The 16469-nt window shown below is 36.7% G+C and overlaps 1 pseudogene; it reads left to right on the top strand.

Annotated features, from left to right (window-relative positions):
- The first annotated feature begins 3818 nt into the window (after positions 1–3818).
- Positions 3819–16469, top strand: part of LOC108391641 (uncharacterized) — a 29693-nt pseudogene continuing 17042 nt past the window's right edge.

The raw sequence follows: 16469 nt of genomic DNA, 5'->3' as shown, positions 1-16469 counted from the left end.
TTCTTCTGCAGCCAGGTCTTGAGAGACACAGGAAAGCAGAAGTGGACTGCTTGTAAGAAATAAATGGGTTTCTCCAATTTATTTCTCCCTTTGACTAATTTTGGTTTAAAATGTATTTTACCCAGGGATTTTCCCCCTGGAGTTACATCTGGCATATCGGCAGGCTCTCTAAACCCGAAATCCATCTACATGGGTGCAACCCTTGGGTGGGCTGCCCCTAGAGATGGTGGGGAGATGCCAGGAACCCCCCAGTGGGTAATGGGGAGGCCCTAGTGGCTGCAGCAGTAGAGGGTGCAGCTTCACCCAGTAGTGCCCTATCTGTGGGGCTTCAAAATGGGGAGAGGTGCAAAGCACCCTATGAAGGTATCAAGAACCCAGATGTGGGTTGATTTGATAAAGGCTGAGATAGTGAAAGAAAAACTTAACGGGAAGCCTAATAGGATGTGGTTAGAACTGTGGTACCAATTGAAGTCAGAGCAGCAGTTCTAGCTACTGAGGTCCAGAACACGGAAGCCGGAGGCAAAGCCCCATGTCCAGCTTGTGTCCCAGCAAGACTTCCTGGGAGACTGTACTCAGGCTCTGCATGGGCTCTCCCCCACACAGGACAATGATTATTGACTGGTGGGGGGTCAGGGTCCCCACCTTGGGGGACGTAGTGGGGACTGGAGGCGACACATAGAATTAGCAATTCATTGGTTCCCTGTGAATGTACAATGTGTCCTGGCACTGGTGGACACAAGAGATGAATGTTCTCTGATTTATGGCAACCCTGAGCATTTTCCTGGGACCCCTGCTGTAATAGAGGGCTATGAGGGTAAGGCAATTACAGTGAAGAAAGCCCAAATCTCACTGGAGATAGGGCATTTACCCCTAAAAGAGTATACTGTGTACATTTCTCCCTTCCCAGAATATATTTTGGGGGTAGATAGCCTGCAGGGCCTGTGGTTACAGACCACTGCCGGTGAGTTCAGACTGAGGGTTCATATGGTAAAGGCAGTTCTGAGGGGACATGCTAGACATCCACCTGTAGCTCTGCCTATACCTCAGTGAGTGACAAATACTAAGCAGTATAAATTGCCTGAGGGGCACAAGGAATTGTAGAAACTCTATAGGAGTTGGAGAAGGTGGTCAGCATAAAGTCTACTAATAGTTCACTGAAAAATCAAGATGGCTCCTGGTGTATGACCATAGACTACAAGAAATTGAATAAAGTCACACCCACTCTGCATACTGCTGTCCCCTCTATAGGAGCCCTTATGGACACCCTCAGTCATGAACTAGAGATGTGTCATTATGATATGGACCTTGTTAATGCTTTCTTCTTTATTGACATAGCACAGGAAAGTCAGGAACAGTTTGCTTTCATGTAGGAAGGCTGGCAGTGGACATTCACTGTCCCAGAGTCCCACTATCTGTCAGTTTTACAGACTTGTAGCTCAGGACTTGGCCACATGGAAGAAACTACAAATGGTGTGGTTGTATCACTACACTGATGATATTATGCTCATATATGATTCTCTTTCAGATTTAGAAGGGGCAGTTCCTAGTCTGCTGCAACATCTACAGGAGAAAGGATGGGCTGTGAACAGCACCAAACGTTCAGGGACCTGGTTTGTCTGTAAAATTCTTGGGGGTTGTCTGGTCGAGTAATACTAAAGTTATTCCTGACTCAGTCCAGGCTTTCCCTACCCCTACCACTGTGGCAGTCTTACAAGAGTTTTTGGGTCTTTTGGGCTACTGGAGAGTGTTTATCCTGTACTTGGCACAAATTCTGAAGCCCTTATATGGGTTGGTATGAAAGGGTCTCATACAAGGTATTAACAGGAACATGAAAAGATGCTCCACATTGCTAATCATCAGGAAAATGCAAATTAAAACCACAATGAGATATCACCTCAAACCAGTTAGGATGGCCAATATCCAAAAGACAAGAAACAACAAATGCTGGCAAGGATGCGGAGAAAGGGGAACCCTCCCCCACTGTTGGTGGGAATGTTAATTGGTTCAGTAGTTGTGGAAAGCAATATGGAGGTTCCTCAAAATACTAAAAATAGAAATATCATCTGATTCAGTAATTCTACTCCTAGGAATTTGCCCAAATAAAACAAGATCCCTGATTCAAAAAGACATATGCACCCCTATGTTTATTGCAGCACTATTTCCAATAGCCAAGATATGGAAGCAACTTAAGTGTCTATCAATAGATGAATGGATAAAGAAAACATGGTACATAGACACAGTGGAATACTATTCAGCCATTAAAAGAAAAGAAATCCTCCCATGTGCAACAACATGGGTGGATCTAGATGGTACTATGCTCAGTGAAATAAGATAGTTGGAGAAAGATATAACAATTGATCTCACTCATCTGTGGAGTATAAAACAAAGCAAAACAGAAGAAACAGAACAGCAGCAGTCTCACAGACACCAAGAAGGGACTAGTGGTTACCAAAGAGGACGGGTTGGGGACAGTTGGTGGGTAGGCAGAAGGGGATTAAGTGGCAGTATAATTCACAATCACAATGTAAGTAGGTCACAAGGAAGGCAGTACAGCATGGAGAAAACAATTAATGCCTCTATAACATCTTACTTCGTTGATAGACAGTGACTGCAATGAAGGGGGTGAGGACTTGATAATATAGCTGAATGTTGAAATCACTGTGTTGTTTATGTGAAACCATCAGAAGATTGTATATTAATGATATTTTAATTTAAAAAATAAAGAAATTACAGGGTCTTGTACATGGTTATTAGTTGTGGAGTGAGTGAAAACTGGTCAGATTCTGAAGCTTATAAGATTTCATCCCAGACTCAATGTGATGTTTTAGAAAAAGAGAGAAGTTGTGGATGACTCCATAATTTTTGACTTGGATAAATGGAGAATATGAAAAGGGTTCATTTGGATAGAAGACTTAGAAGTTTATTTTGGGGATATTAAGATTTAGATGACTAGTAAACATCCAAGAGATATTTCAGTTGGTAGGTAAATATATGAGTCTGAGATTCAAGGGAGCAGGGATTAAGATGGAGTTACAAATTTTGGAGTCATTAGCCTATGGATGTTTTTTTAAAGCCATGAGACAGATCATAAATGGAGTGAGTTAAGAAAGAAGTCTAAAAACACTAAACTCTGGGCACACTGGTGTTAGGAGATTGGGGGGATAAGTAGGGAATAGCAAACAAGATTATAAAGTAGAAATAAAACTGGTGAAGTGTGGATTTCTAGAAGCCAAAATGAAGACCGTACTTTAGGGAGGAGAGAGTCACAACGTTTCAAATGCAGCTGACAGATGAAGGAAAGGAGGACTGGGGACTGACCACTGAATTCAGTAACTTGAAAGTCATTAGTGACCTTGCCAAATGTATAGTTTCAGTGGAGTAGTGGAGTGAAAACATTAGAGTGAGGTCAAGAGAGACCAGGAAAAGAATTGGACGCAGTAAGCACAGACACTTTTAACGCTTTTCCCTCATGTTGTATTGGATGTAATGCAATGGGATGGAAGCTGAAGGGAGAAGTAGATCAAAGAGCAATTTGTTTTGTTTTGTTTTTAAATGAGAAAAATTACAGCACATTTGTATCCTTGTGGAAGTGGTTCAATAGAGAGGAAAAACGGATGCAGAAGAATTTCTGGATGAATCACCTTGATTAGAGATGAAGAGGTAGGAGCTAAGTCTGCAAATGAAAATAGAAGTACTCCTAGGTCAGAACTGTTAATGAGGGGAAGGAGAACAAACGGGCACGCAGGCATGAGTAGGTGGGGAAATGGATGCTAGTACCCTGTGGAAATTTTTTTCTAATTGCTCAGGAGAGAATAATAATGGGAGCTAGATCATGGAAATTAAAAGATAGAAGAGAAGGCATGAGAATCACTCAGAAGACTGGGGGAGATAATGGACTGGGGATTCTGGCAGAGTCAGAATCAAACCAATCAAGTATTACGTGGCTTTTGCCTGAGGCAATGGAGGTATGGACTAGCTGTTTCAGGGCTATAAAGCTAAATAGATAATCTAAGACTAGCTGTGATATATTTATCTTAGGTAATTCATTTTTGGATAATATTGGTCTACAATTTTTTAACTTGGGGAAATTTCAAGGATGCTTAGAAAAGACAGGGGTAAAAGAAATGCCTCACAGTTAGCATTTCTACCCCTATCCTGAGAAAAATATCCAGAAAATTGACTTGCAATATTTTATGTATTTGACAGTTTAAAAAAATTATTCTAACTTTGGAAACAAATCAATTTCTGAATCTTTATCAAATATTTTAAATTACATATATTTTTAGCATAGAAGTTTTTTATGCTAAGTTCCATTTTATATGCAAAATTGAGGTTGTAACAGAAACATGTGGAAGAGAATATGTTTTCCCTCTTGATTTGAAACACATTCACAAGGTTACTGAAGGTTTTTCAGTCTATGGATGGGTTACCACTGCATAGAAAAAAGGAATGAGAATGCATGATGTTTTTCTAAAATATCTTGTTTTGAAATGAGGTTTTGAATAAAGTGATTTCCCAAGTGTCTTGTTTTATAAAGCAATAAAGACTAAGGAGGTGTTTGCTGTGTTTTGTTCTCAAAAACACAGCTAACATTTTTCTATTTTGGAAAAAGGAGATATGCAAATCGCAGGTTTAGAGAACTTCTCTTTTCTCAGTCCCTGAAGTTAAAAATTCATAGTGCTATCCACATAGTCAGACTAATACTACAGAAGCAGACTTGTTGGGCCAGTAAATGAATATACAATATAATACGGTATTTTCTCCCTTTTCTATGAGAAGTTGTAAAAATTTGCTTAGAAATAAAAATTTCCTTCTTTCTTGTGCTGAACAAGGCAGAATTCCCCTCTTCAATTCAAAGGCATTTCATTTGAGCAAGGTTCAAGCAGGAATTTGATAACTTCCCTTCCGCTCCTTCTGCAATTTCTGAAACTACAGAAGAGAAGGAGGAAACCAAATACTGAGGGATATATTGCAGGAGCTAACCCCCATCCAGCTAACCTTCAGCTAACCTTCGGCTAAACCCCATCCAGATGCAAACATTTCAAGAAATAATGGAACCGAAGACAGCAAACCTTTCAGGGATGCTATGGACCATTTGTTCCCTCTGCTATCATGTATGTTCAGTTACACTACCCAGTTTAGACAACTCCCTGGAAACAATGGTCACTGTTATGCTGCTCTAGGAGCACAGGAATTTCCTTTGATGAGCTCTGAGAGATTGTTAACAATACCTCCTCAGGAGGTAGGTTGCTAGGTAACAGCTGTTTCCTTGGTCACAGTGAATACATGGAAGACTCCCAAAAGCGACTGTAGGTTCTCACTCAGCTAGCATATCCCCTCCTGGGAATATGATGAAAAATGTCTTCAGAAAAATAGCTTTATGAAAGGCCAGAGGAACTTTATAAACTGGCAAGACATGTCCAAAAGGTAAGGAAACAAAATGTTAAACGTAACTTTAGTCATTACTTGACAGAAAAATATTGATAGTGTTGCTGGATTAAATTTCATTTAAAAATGTAGTTCTGTACCTGTGTTACCGATGATGGTTGTTTTGGAAAAGAAGCAAACTCTATAGCCACCCTCTCCCCTAGGACCATGCAACTGGTTATAAATGCAGTTCAACTGATCATTAGTAATGGTATATCTATAGATACACAGGGCTCTTTAAGAGGGTATGTGTGAATTTCAGGGGAAAAATAGACAACACAGCCAAAAGGAAATATCTATTAACTAATATCTATTCATTATTAGTTAATATCTATCAGTTAAGTTTAAATGAGATTGCTACCACAAAACATGACTTCTACTAGCTCAGTGAAGCTAAAAATCAGATTAAATAAGAGGTCAAAACCCAATTTCGTTTCCTCAGTGCTAAATTTCAAAGCTGTTTCTCAAACATGCTGATAATTAGACTATATACAATTGGAGGGTTTGCAAGTTCCCTGAATATTTTTGTTTTTATATTAGTGTATAACTTGGCTGTAATCTTTTATAATATGAGATTTGCACCTTCAATTTTCAGGATTAGGTACATGTGGTTTCATATGAGTGTGTGAAGCTATGGGTCATTTACTGCCTATAGTTAGTTATAAGGGGAATCATACTTAGGTAGAGGTTTAGGGACTGAAGCAATTTATTACAAGATATTTTTGTTAGCAAACTGTATATCTCAAAGAGACTAGATATTATGTTAATTTTATGTTAAAAATTGTGTTTATAATTTGGAGAAATGGGCATATGAAACAGTTTTTTAAATGGGTAAGTTCTGTGGAGAATCATAAACTTTGTTTCTCTACTTGGTGAAACCCTTTAATACACTCTTCCAAGAGGAAGTTTATTTGTGAGCTCTGCATGAAATACTCTTTATGATCAGTATCACTAGTTTAAAACCAGTAAATATCTATAAAATTATTTTAGAGATAGTGTGAAAACTGATGCCCAAGTTACTAAAGTTTAATCTCAAATTTTGAAGGAGGAAGGAAGGTGAGAGGGAGGAAAGGAAAAAGGAAAAGAAAAAAAAAGTTTTCTTAGTTCCAATATTTGTTCCATCACATTTCTGCACATCAACAAACAAGAGTCTTATTCATAGTACCTTCTTTATATACAATTTCATTTGGGATTTTATAGTTTAATTTCTGTTTATGAAATCTACCTAAGGCATTTTGGTAACTATATTACTCTTCTGCCTTGTACTGTTGTACATTGAATTTTCAAAGTTGTAACAACATTGGGAGTATTAGACATTCCTCAAGTATTCAAAACCTTCTATGTAGCAGCTATGTCTATGGTTACAATAAAGTTCTAAAAATTTCTAAATATAATCTTGTAGAGGGAACATAGAGGTATTTTAATCTCACTCCATTGTTTCTGGTATTTGAATACATCTTTGTTTCTATAAACATTAGGGAACCTATCAAGAGTTATGGAAGTTTACAAGTTTTCCCTTTAGAGAAGTTTGATAGATGTTTGCTCTTTTACTTCCGTTGTACCTTAATTTGGGGGCCTATTGGTGTTTATAAGAATATGCATGGGGCTGGAGCAACAGGGACATGAAAAATTGTTAATAATACAGGGTCGTATAAAATTAAAATCTGACTTATTCAGACAGAAGAAGAGAAATTACAATTCCAGTTGTTTATTTTTTTAAATTACAATTTACTTTTACATAGTTTACAATCAACAATTTAAAGATACGTGTGTTAAAATCCTAGGATTTGGGTACTGAACTACTTTGGAATATCTGTAGTACACAGTTTTTCAGAACAGTTCTGAAGGGGAGCACAACATGTTACCCCCAAGATATGCTACTCTGGCATATGGATTATTTTGAATTAAAGTTACTTATGAAATAGCAGGTGCAAAAGGGACACTCTGACCCTCCTTTGTCCCCCTGAAATCAGGAAATATTTTTTCTATGTGAAGGTACTCTTTCTGAATTAAGAGGGTAGAAGGCATCCTTGACACTAGAGATAAGAAATTTAGGGCAGAGAAGGCTCTATAAACAAACTTTGTTACTTTTTCACTTATTTACTACCTCCAGCCCAAACTTCATCTTGTCAATTCTTCACAAATGTATTGTTTGTCTAAAACCTATAAAAGCTGCCTGCACTGGTTACTTTTTTGAGATGCATGTTTTTATAATCTCCCATATATAGGAAATTAAATTTGTTTTTCTTCTGTTAATGTTTTATGTCAATTTAATTATTAGGCCAGACAAAGAACTTAGAAGAAGAGAAGGGAAAAGTTATCCACCCCTACAGTTTATTGATATGTTATTGTTTATTCCGTTTCTGGGTTTAACTTTAGGAACTTAATTTAGAGCCATCAGAAATTAAAAACCTGGTATGCCATATTTGCCATTTCAGATAAAGACAGTATAACACCAAATTTCTTCTGCATTTTATGAGAATCCCATTCCGAATACTGTCTATTACCTCATTATCATCTCTAATGTGTAGAAGGCATAGTCATTCCCATTTTACAAATGAATAAAATAGGCAGAGGGAGAACAGGGATTCTGGCCTTAAAAAAATAAAGAGTGGTCAAAGATATAAAGAAGGCTGGATTGACACCACCTTTCATACCCCAAATTAATGCTTTTTAAGTGCATGGTAATTTTCTTCAAGCATGTACCTTAGAAGTTCCTGCTTTTAGCAAGATCCCACAAGATGTAAGAACCTAATTTGGTATTTTGGGGAGAAAGAGAGAAATTTTGAGGATTTAGGAAAAGTTCCCTTTACTACCTGAAAAATAAGATTGAACTTCTTTAGTTCCTTCCTAAATACAACACTCTTATGTTCAGCAATGAATATAAATGGGATGGTTTAGAAACTGAGTCACATGTGGTGTAATTTTGACAACCTTCAGTGTCAGAAAGGAGTCCCCTGGCCTTCTGTGATGTATGCCCAACATTGCCTCTTTCAACTCAACAGCTCAGCTTCACCTAGAAACTAGGCCATCTTCCACTTCCTCCTTTACTCACCTTACAAAGTTACATAAGCCCCAATCTGACATTTTAATTAAACAGCACCCATTGCAGCTGACAATTTATGAGGCTTATAAACTCACAACTGTAAAGGACATTGCAATCTTCTGATGAAAGGTGCTCATTAATTGATGTTACATTATTGTTGTTTTTTCATCCAGCAGTCTCTGCTCACTGATTCCTTCTTGTTGGCCATTCTACACTTTTTTAAACCAAGAATAGATGGTCAATTCAGATAATGCCACCTATTTTAAAGACATTATAAATCCTGGCTGATGAATGCTGTACAGTGTTAACCGTGGCACCTTCTCTGTGGCAGCTTTATATCAGAGCACTAATACAATTAATTTCTCTTTCATAAGGGCTTAGATTTGTAATTTATGATAACTGTTTGCTCACTTCAAGCAGAAAGATTAAAAATGAGCAAACCAATATACCAACTAAACTGCATGTGTCTGGTTTCATTTTCTGTTGGGGGAGGAGGAAGGAGAAGTTTTAAAAGCAGCTTGATTGTATCTGGATTGGTGTTCTCATAGGTTCTACTACCAAGGGCTTAACGTTTGTTTTCAGTAAATACCAACTGCTCAGCTCTGTATGTTTCAGTAACTACTTATATGCAGTTAAGTGGAACAATTGGAGGAAGAAAATTCAATATTAATGCTTTTCCTTAGAAACAACTGCACACTCATAATGATATGACTTCAGTTATTTAAAGATTTGCAGTAGCTTACCTGAATCTTATTTGAATCCTAGTGGTTATGAAAACTTGGTCATCTGTGAGTGTGATTTAGGCAAACTATGCTGCCTTTCTGTGCCTCAGTTTCCTCATGTATAAAATTGAAATAATGTTACCCACTGCATGTAGTGACTGTAATGATTGAATAAGTTAATCCATGTGAACATCTTAGTACAGTGCCTAGCACATATGAAGTGCTACTCAATAATGCTAATTATACCATTATCACATTAATAACAGCAGTAGTGGTCATCATAGCATCAATGTTACAAAATAATACCCTTATCCCTCAGGCAGAGTCCATACCATCATCTGAATATTAAAGATAAAGAACAGACCACAAGGGGTGCTAAGTGCCTCGCCAGAGGTCACAGCAGTAGCTGTTCCTCAGACACCTAAGGAGTCACAGGTCTTGCAGTTTTGACGTGAGTGACATGCATGTTAAGGCTATTGTAGATGGAGTAGAAGTTTGGGTTAGTGATATAACCTGGAAGATGCCCAACTTTTTTCTTTTTTTCCTTAAACTAAAGGATCAGAAATTATCTTGTTTTGCTGAGCTATCTACCAAAATAGATGGAACAAAGAAAAATTCCATTTGGAATTTAAGATGGTACTAAGAAAACTAAGAAGATTTTGAGACTGCCACACTGGTTTTTACCACAAGATCCCAGCACACTCCCCTTCAGACATCACACTTTGGGTGGTGCCCAGAAGTAATAAGAGAATGTGAGAGAAGGAATCCAGACTTCAGGGCCTACAAAGATATTTCACACAAAAAGACAAGCAGACTGGTCATGTATTGATTAGAATCTTTTCAGATTCTACCCTTACATGAAACTACCCTTAGATGAAATTTCTTCAATTCATTCTGGAAAAAAAGAGAGAGAGAGAGAGAGAGAGAGAGAAATGGTGGGGATGTTAGTTGCCGATGTACTTGTGTTACCAAAGTTTTAAGTAACTTCTATTATTAATAAATCTCTAATAATAATCAAGATAATCACATAAAGAGGTCTCCTAGTTTAAACCCAAAGATCATCTAATGTAAACCAAGATGGTAAGATTATTTTCAGTTACTTTTTGTTTGTTTGTTTTCTGATTCATTTTATTATTTATTTATTTATTATTATTGTTTTTTACTAAGGTATCATTTATATACAGTCTTATAAAGTTTCACATGAACAACATTGTGGTTATTACATCACCCATATTATCAAGTTCCCACACACACACCCCACTGCAGTCACTGTCCATCAGCACAGTAAGATGCTATAGAGTCACTATTTGTCTTCTCTGTGCTACACAGCCTTCCCTGTGACCTTCTTCTACAGCATGTGTGCTAATCATAATGTCCCTTAATCCCTTCTCCTTCTCTCCCCACCTACCCTCCCCACCCTATTCCCTTTGGTAACCATTAGTCCCTTCTTGGAGTCTATGATTCTGCTGTTGTTTTCTTTCTTCAGTTTTGCTTCACTGTTGTACTCCACAAATGAGTGAAATCATTTGATTTCACTGAGCATAATACTCTCTAGCTCCACCCATGTTTTTACAAATGGTAGGATTTGTAGTCTCCTTATGGCTGAATAATATTCCATTGTGTATATGTACCATCTCTTCTTTATCCATTCATCTACTGATGGACTTTCCATATCTTAGCTATTGTAAATAGTGCTGCAATAAACATAGGGGTGTATATGTCTTTCTGAATCAGGGATCTTGTTTTCTTTGGGTAAATTCCTAGGAGTAGAATTCCTGGGTCAAATAGTATTTCTATTTTTAGTTTTTTGAGGAACCTTCATATTGCTTTCCACAAGGTTGAACTAGTTTACATTCCCACCAGCAGTGTAGGAGGGTTCCCCTTTCTCCATATCCTTGCCAGTATTTACTGTTCCTAGCCTTTTCTATGTCGGCTGTCCTCGCTAGTGTGAAGTGATATCTCATTGTGGTTTTAATTTGCATTTTCCTGATGATTAGCAATGTGGAGCATCTTTTCATGTGCCTGTTAGCCATCTGAATTTCTTCTTTGCAGAAGTGTCTGTTCAGATACTCCACCCATTTTTTTTGTCAGTTTATTTGCTTTTTGGGTGTTGAGGCATGTGAGTTCTTTATATATTTTGGATGTTAACCCCTTGGTGGATATGTCATTTAAAAATATATTCTCCCATACTGTAGGATGCGTTTTTGTTCTACTGATGGTGTCCTTGCTGTACAGAAGCTTTTTAGTTTGATACCGTCCCATTTGCTCATTTTTGCTTTTGTTTCCCTTGCCCGAGGAGATGTGTTCAGGAAAAAGTTGCTCATGTTTATAGTCAAGAGATTTTTGCCTATGTTTTCTTCCAAGAGTTTTATGGTTTCATGACTTACATTCAGGTCTTTGATTCAAGTTTACTTTTGTGTATGGAGTTAGACAATAATCCAGTTTCATTCTCTTGCATGTAGCTGTCCAATTTTGCCAACAACAGTTGTTGAAGAGGCTGTTTCCCCATTGTATATCCATGGATCCTTTACCATATATAATTTTGGTGATATATTTTGAGTTTATATCAGGACTTTCTATTCTGTGCCCTTGATCTATGGATCTATTCTGGTGCCAGTACCAAATTGTTTTGATTACTGTGGCTTCACAGTAGAGCTTAAAAACTACCAAGGAAAAAGGTAACCTTCCAAGGCAGACCCAGAAAAACACAGAAAATCTGAACAGACCAATTACCAGCCATCTGGTGTCAGCCTGGAGGAGGAGCATTCTGCGAATTACAGTGTGGGGGGCCTTGGCACTGCATTGTCAGCCAGGTGGACGGAATGTGAAGCTCCTGGAAGTTCACAACCTGCTAGGCTGACTATACTGGGATGATTTTGTCCATCTATCCTTTCTGCTGAGCAGCAAGCTCTGTGTAATCTTTGCCCCTTTAGCAGACCTCTCACTGTTTGGAAGTCTTCCAAAGTGTGCACCTTTATTTTGTCCCAGAACAGCTGGTTGTGGGTACCTGTTCTTCACAAGTGGCTGGAATCTCAGTCTCTCCAAGCATTCTACTTGTCTTTGCTTTTCCACCCCTCTAATCTCCAGAGCCCCATGTAATGGGGGTTCATGCTGGGGTGAGGGGAAGGCTTGGGTCTTGCCAGATTGTGGCTTTGTTACTTTACTCTTTTCCATGAGGTCTTCTATTTCCCCAGACTTAGGCCATCTGTTGCAATCTTCTTTCTGGTCACTCTTTCAGGATTAGTTGTATTTGCTGTGTTTTCTTGTTACATGTGGTTTTGGAAGGAGGCTTCTGCCTTACTTCTCACACTGCCATCTTGTTTAATCTCATATTTTCAGTTACTTTTATACTTAGTTTCAACTTGAAACTGTTGTGCTTAATCTCACTGCATAAGCAAATATAGTAAAAATCCAATCAAGTGCATCTTTCTTATCAGACCTTTTAAGCATGTAAATTCATTTTTCCCCTGTACCATATTTGGAGAGATTATATAAACAAAGAGCATTTCTCATACTTTAGAGTACAAAACAAAAGAGAAGGAGACTCCCAGATTTTTCTATTAACTCAACCACTCACCATGTAAACATCACGAGAGTTTAGAACAAGACACCAGTCACTGAAGTTTCAGGCATGTTCATTATCTTTAGTTTCCTGGTTTCATTTCAGCAGAAAATGGCTAGCATATTTTAATAAAGACAAATTAATGGAAAAAGTTGGTTAAACTTTCATCTTCTGTTCATCCCCTGACATATTATTCCATTTTCGCTCTTTTTTTTTTCTCCCTGATTTTTGACCAAAACTGAAGTTATAGATAGCAGGATTTACCTGCCTCAGGAATAATAAATTTTGAACAATTTCATGTTCTCCTTCTAATGCTTGTTATTAATTGGTTTTAATGGCAAGACACTCTGTAGGAATTTCAAGACAATATCCAAACTATTAAAGAATTGCTTAAATGGGAAAGATATGAGAGGCAAATATTTTCTTACTTTTTCACATAATTAAGACAAGATTCTTGGTTTGTTATTTAGTGGCAAATGGAGGAATAATTTTCTCCTTGATAGTAGGATGTAGTTGTTTTATTTCTTTTAATGATATAGTAGTGCTATTATTTTAGAATATGATGTGATGGTTATATTCTTCTACTATATGACTCTATTAATAAATGAAAAAATAAAAGATATTTCTGTATTGCACTTCAGGAAGGCAACTTCAATACAATAGATGTTTAGTTTATTGTAAGTAAAATTGCAACAGAGGCAAAATAACAATGCCATAAAATATAGAATGCTGTGTCTTAAGATTCTTGGAAGCTGAAATAATGATCTACCAAGAATAAAAAGAGGCCAGAAATGGAGAGAGATGATTTCTAGTTTTACTTAACATGAAAAAACATGTTTAGATATTTTTTCATAATTGGTTAAAATAATGTACACTACTAATTACAGAAAGATAAGCTCTTAACATCTCTGAGAAAAAAATGTATGAGTAACAATGAATAATAAACCAGAGAATTAGTACAGGAAAGCAGAAAAGACATTTTATATTTCAATGGTATAAATATGGAATACAGAAAGAAATGGACTGTTGTTAGTTGAAATTGTTGAGGAGTATTTCAAAATGAGTAAAAGTGCTTTAAAAACCTGACCTTTTAATTTGTTTCCCACCAATTTAGGGAAATATAGAGATCTGGAGGAAATTTCAGGGGAAATTTAAGGCCTGGGTTAATGGGGTCCCCAGAGAATCTGGGGGTGCTCATTGTGCCAAATCTGCCCCTGCAGGTCCACACTAAGAATGATATTCCAATGAGGGCTGACCTCCTTATCCTGTGAGAGAGAGAGAGAGAGAGAGAGAGAGAGAGAGAGAGAGAGAGCGCGTATGTGTGTGTGTACCATTAGATTTGCTTTTCTAAGATATGCTCTATGTAGACAGCCTTATCTTTGTGGATAATTTCTCCTAAGTGACCATTAGCCATAAAAATATTCTTAGTACTATAATAAGATGTAAAAGTCCTTCTGAGATCTGTATTAATTCCTAAAGTGTCATTTATCTCTTCTATAAATAGAAAAGTTGGTGCTTATAATTTGTTGTTATTGCTGTTTTATGTAAAGGTATTTACAGTAAAAGTCTTTAAAAGAGACTACAAACACTTGAAACATTTTCTTTCTCTTAATTCCTCAGTTCGAAGCACAGGCAGTCAGGAGATTTATCCACCTAATTTATCATACTGCTCTGACCTGAGTGAGTCACACATTTAGTCAGCTCCATTGAGGAACAGAACTTTTCGTCTGTGTTCAGATCCTGGAATATCATCCCGGGTATATATGTTTAATGAGATCTTTTACTAGTGATGATTTTATAAAATGTACTTTATCTTATATTTAACACATTTTAATAAGTGTATACACTTATTAAATCTACCCTTGAAATTGGGGGAAATGAAAGTTTGATAACTCTCAGTTCCAACTCAAAGAAGAAACAGAAAGAAGCATGGTGGAGGAAGGAGGAAAAAGAAGAAAGAGATAAGTAGAAAAGGTAATGACCCCACAATATTAAAAAATGGCATCCTTTCCTTTCCCCCACTGAGTTCAAATTCTGTATCTAGTCTAAGATTTATTGCCTTCTTTTTTCTGGTATGTCCTTTGTCTACAAGATAAAATTTTCTCCTTCCAAATTCACCACTTCCAAGACTTCTCTAAACCACCTAAGGGCAATCATGTGCTCTTACCTCCTTCCTTTCCTTCATTCATAGTAATTCCTCTTATCCCATGGGTCAAGATGAGTTATTCATATGCCTGCCTCAAAAATTATAGAAAATGAGGTTTTCAAGCACTAATATCATATTTGACTTTCTATTCCCAGTACCTAACAGAATGTCTGACACATAGCAAGGGTACAATATATATTTTTGAATAAATGAATGAAATGAACCAAAAAATACCTTTAAAAATATTTATTGAACCAATGGATTATCAATTGGTTCATCAGAATTAACAAAAGGAAAAAGAACAGGGTAAGATACAAATTTTCATTATTCCTTTAAGAAGAAACAACAGTCACACAACTGTAACCCACTGATAACCTTATATAACTATAAACAAAGACATACAATGGCTCATTTTTCTACAATATCTGATATCCCAAAATCAACTACATAACTCTTTTAAAAAAGCAAACCAGTTTTTGTACAAAACTAGTTATCTGTTAAAAAATGAAAACTTTCTTCTCAAAGAAAGCTTTAGCTTAGAGTCTTTTTTTCCCCAGGAAGTGCTTCATGAACTAGCACAAAAAAGGCAATGGGGTGTGGCAACTCCAGAGAATTTAATTTATAGGAAACTTTTATTCCACACTAGAAGCAAGAAAAAAACCCAAAAGCACAAACTAGGTTGAGAAAGAAGCTTCCATAAACATGTCAACTGAACAACCAAGAATAGGCCAGGGACTACATTCCTTAATATCCAAACGTATTTGTGCTTCTTGGTTTTTTTTTTTAAAGAATACGTCTAAAAATGAATTCATTGAAAGCATATTAGCAAATTCGCAAATTATCTCAGTGCATTGCTGAAGCATTAACTTTCTAGTATTGCTGTTGATAAAGTAGAGAGTTTTTGTCACTAGTTCCATTTTTTAAGTGAAGATACTGAGATATGAAACAACCAAGGTAATTCAGTAAGTATTAAATTAAAAAGATCAAATATAAAGATAGAAGATAAAAGATCAAAGCTAAATGATTATTAAAAAGCCATCCTTTTTAATTCTGCTAGCCCCATGTGCTTCTTCAAGAATAAAATTTTCTGCGGTTTAAAAGTCAAGGGGAACAGTTTGTGACTATACACTCATAATATATATTAGCATATTATTGTAGGAGAATTCCTACAATAAAGAGAAATGCTTAACTTGGTTTAATCCAGAGCCTCATAATCTTATTTAATGATGGAAATGTTTTTTATGTTAGTATTAGTTACACTAATTTACAGCTCAAGCAAAACATAAGCTATGTGAAATGCTGCTCTGTGAGATGAATGCAGTTGTACTGAATACTTAGACATTTCTTTAAACCAAATATCCTGGGTTTGTGTGAATATGTGTCTAACACTGGCTAACAGAAGGATGAATCTATCTATAGTGTGTGTATTTACCATCATATTCTTCTCTGAGTAATATGCCTTTTTGTTTCTGTCAATCTTGAAACTGTCATGAACCATGTAAGATACTGGGAATTTTGATTGACTACAATCTTAATAGTAAACAATACAAAAGAGCCCCAAATGTG

The sequence above is a fragment of the Manis javanica genome, chromosome 3 (assembly GCF_040802235.1).
Source record: "Manis javanica isolate MJ-LG chromosome 3, MJ_LKY, whole genome shotgun sequence".
Taxonomy (NCBI): Eukaryota; Metazoa; Chordata; class Mammalia; order Pholidota; family Manidae; genus Manis; species Manis javanica.
Note: the sequence above shows the minus strand (reverse complement) of the source record. Positions and strands in the feature narration are given on the sequence as shown.